Source organism: Chinchilla lanigera, unplaced genomic scaffold, assembly GCF_000276665.1.
Source record: "Chinchilla lanigera isolate Chin_1 unplaced genomic scaffold, ChiLan1.0 scaffold00173, whole genome shotgun sequence".
Lineage (NCBI taxonomy): Eukaryota > Metazoa > Chordata > Mammalia > Rodentia > Chinchillidae > Chinchilla > Chinchilla lanigera.
In genome coordinates, this window is record NW_004955574.1 from 991,175 (window position 1) to 994,874 (window position 3,700).

The window sequence follows — 3,700 nt, forward strand, 5'->3', positions numbered from 1 at the left end:
CTTGAGCTCACTTTGTAGCCCAGGCTGGTCTCGAAATCGAAATGATCCTCCTGCCTCAGCCTCCCGAGTGCTGGGATTACAGGCGTGCGCCACCACACCCGGCGCCTGTATTGTAACTTTTATTTTCACTAATATGTGCTCATAGCACATAATGATTCATTCCTTGTGGGGAGCACGGAACACATCTCAGCGCTCACCCCCTCAACCCCCCGTCTCTGGCCCCCTTCCCTTATTGAAAAGACCTACCTCCCTCTTCCCTGTCTTTTATTTTGCTCTTTAAATTATTTATATTTTGGGTTTTTCATATAAGAGAAACCATGCAATAGTGAAGCTTTGTGTGTCTCATTCTTTATGCTGTTAATAAAAGATCCCTAATGCCCAATATGGTGGTACGTGAATGTAATCCCAGCAAAAATTAATACGTAAATCCCTAAAAGCTTTTTTGTTTTATAAGGTATCAAATTTTGCCATATTCAGAATTAAAGCTGAAGGCTGGGGATTTAGCTCAGCAGCACAGCACCTGCCTGGCAAGCGTGAGGTTGTGAGTTCGATTCCCGGTACCAGAAAAAAAAAAGTTTCAGAATTAAAGCTGAAAGGTTTTTTTGTTTGCTTGTTTTGTTGATTTTTTTTTTTTTTTTGGTTAGTTTTTTTTTTTCCTGGTATTGGAAATTGAACTCAGGACCTTGCACTTGCCAGGCAGGCAAGTGTGCCACTGAGCCATATCCCCAGCTGTTTCATAGATTTTTTGAGACAGGGTCTCACTATGTAGTTCAGCCTGGCCTTGAAATCACTACCTAGCCCAGGCTGGCCTTGAACTTGCATCGATTCTCCTGCCTCAGCCTCCTGAATGTTGGGATTACAGGCATGTGCCACCACACCTGGCTAAAGCTGAAAGTTTTTAAAAAATATGTTCATGGCCAGATGTGGTAACAAATGCCTATAATCCCAGCACTCAGGAGGCTGAGACAGGAAGATCATAAACCCAAGTCCAGTTTGGGCAATTTAGGGACTCTGTCTCAAAATAAAAAATGAAAAAGGGCTGGGAATGTAGCTCAATGCAAAAACTTTGGGTTAAGCTTCAACCCCCAGTGCTGACAAAAATAAGCAAATAAATAAAACCATTACAAGATAAAAATTAACATATTTCATGAAAAGTGGATTTTCCAACACAGAAAGAATTCAGTGAGAAGAGAGGCTTTATTTACTTTCTCGAGGTCTCCCTAACGGCCAGCCCTGGAGGCTAGCTCTCCAGGGTGCTTCTGCAGCCAGCTGAGTCCAGGACCATACAACCCGTAGGCTCACAAACCCCACAGGACACAGATGGCAGAATGGAGGGAAAAACACAGAGAACCTCTCCGCATGAAAACATGGCCTGAGCCTGGCATGGCAGGGAATGCCTGTAATACCCACGTTCTGGGAGGCTGAGGCAGGAGAACTGTAAGTTTGAGATCAACCCCCAGACAGTTTAGTGACTTAGGGAGTCCTTGTTTCAAAATAAAAAAATATAAAAAAGGTCTGGGCAAGGCCCTGGGTTCAGCTAATTCAGAGTACCACCACCACCACCTCCACCAAAAAAAAAAAAAAAAAAAAAATGGAAAGGCCTGTGGGAACCCTGTGGAACCGCCCCAGGCCACAGAGCACGCTGCCAGGTGAAATCATTGAATCTTCACAGGATGCTGGTCCCTGAGCACTAGGAGGAGATGTCCTCCTTTTACAGCAGAGAACAGGAGGGCCCAGGAAGGTGATTTCCCTAGTCAGAGTCACACAGCAGTAAGTGGCAGAGCTGGGGTGTGAACCCCAGCAGCCACGCTTTTGCGCTGGAGCAGACGGGAGTGCGCACGGAGCCGGGGTCAGCGCCATGGCTCTGGAGCGCGCCCAGGCTGGCCGGGCACCTGCCAGGCCTCAGCGCCGGCAGGTGGTGTCAGGAGCCCGAGATCGAGGTTTGAGTCCCTCCCCTGACGCCGAATCCCTCTGGGGACACACGGGGCCAGTGCTGGCCGGGAGACCATCGTCACCGGGCTGTGTGGCCTCCCTGTCTGCTTCCCTCACTCTACAACGGGTCCGTGAGGAGCCCAGGCAGACCTTACCGCGGGGCAAAGGGCTCTGGGACGTGAGACCCAGCTCACTGCTAACCGTGCACCGGGTGTTTCTGTGTGACTCGGTTTCCCCACCGGTCCAACCGGGGTGCTGCCCATGCCTGCAGGAGCCCCTGCCAGCCTCCCCCGCCGAGACCCCCCACCCATTTCTGTCCCCACACTGGGGCCCCACAGATTTATCCGTGAGTGCGAGGCAGCTGGGGAACCCCGGGCTCTGTGCCAGGTGCCACACCCCTCGGCCTTGCTTAGGAGCCACTGGGCAGCCCGAGGGGGGGCCCCATTCCCTCGGCGGGCGTGGAGAGGGGCCCCCACGACCCTGGTCCTGGAGCCCCTGAGACCTGGGGGGTGGAAACAGTCCCGCTCCAAACCCTGGCCTTGTAAGCGACGGCGGCTGGCGTGAGAGGTCCGGCCGCATCAGGGAGGCGGCGCTGACCCCGAGTCCTCTTCTGGAGAGCGAGGGTCCCCGAAGCCTGGACCTGCGACCCTGCAGGAGACACCGCGCGGGGCTGGGGTGCAGGGCGCCCTCCTCTGTCGTCCGGGGCTGCTGGGGCGCGGGGTCCCGGGGAAGCCGAGGTTCCAGTTTCCTCCCCAGTGCTCCCATGGCGTCGCAGCTCCGGAGCTCCGACCCCAAGCCTCTCCTGACCCCTGATGCCGCTGTGGGCCGAGCAACTCGGACACCAGATCAGCCGGACTCGGCGTGGGGGCCACGACCCCGGAAAGGCTCGGGCGGGGGCGGAGTCTGGGTGGGCGGGGCTCCGCCAGGCCACGCCCCGGCGCTGTCCGCGGTCTCCAAGTCTGCGGGGCGGCGCTGGGCGCCGAGAGCCGCTCGCCGCCCCGGGTCTATGGCGCGGCACCCCTGCGCCGCCCGGCCGGCCCGGAGCCTGCGCCGCGACCAGGTAGCCGGAGCGGGGTCTCTCGGGAGGGGACGCCCGGAGGCTTGGCAGGAGGCGCAGGGGGACCCCTGGGTGCTGGAGGAGTGGGGAGCCGCAGCTCTGCGTCCTGGGGGCTAAAGTGTGGGGACGCCTGAATTTCCAAGCTGGCAAAGGAGCCCAGACGCCGGCAGTGGAGCATCTATCTGGAACCCTGGCTGGGAGGCTTGGGGTGGCCTGGAGCCCGGGGCTAGGGGGCAGGAAGCAGGGAGCCCCAACTGTCCAATCCCCTGGTTCTAGCGGACCTGGTGCTCGGGTGTAGGGCGCCCTCCTCCAGGTGTGGGGCGCATCCTATGGGCGCCCCGAGCCGAGGCGTCAGGGGCTGGGGTGGGCGCCGAGGTCTGCAGGGAGGAAGTTGGTGGCGGAGATTTGGGGGCCGGGACACGTGGCGTCACCCGGAGTGACTGGGGTGGGGGGTTCCCGGAGGAGGGCGCGCGGCGGACCCCTATGCTCCGCTCTCTCCCACCTCTTGGGTCCCGCGTGGGAAAGGGGTGCCCTTCAGGTCTAGGGGTCGGAGGCCAGGGTGGGCTCGGAGGTGCAGGGCTGGGCCACTGGGCCCTGAGGCACCCGCCCGCCGCCCGCCGGCTTGGCGATGCCTGGCACGCAGCGCGGTGCGATCCGTATGCGCGCCGCGTGCGCCCATTGGTATGCGGGAGCCGGCCCGGCGCGGGCGTG

General features: G+C 58.7%; 1 protein-coding gene across 2 annotated transcripts in view; it reads left to right on the forward strand.

Moving 5' to 3' along the window:
* The first annotated feature begins 2,899 nt into the window (after positions 1-2,899).
* Positions 2,900-3,700, forward strand: part of Npas1 (neuronal PAS domain protein 1) — a 14,819-nt gene continuing 14,018 nt past the window's right edge. For both annotated transcript variants that reach the window (XM_005413847.2, XM_005413846.2), the window contains exon 1: positions 2,900-2,992. The gene's annotated coding sequence lies outside the window, so the exon portion shown is untranslated. The remainder of the gene's footprint in view (positions 2,993-3,700) is intronic.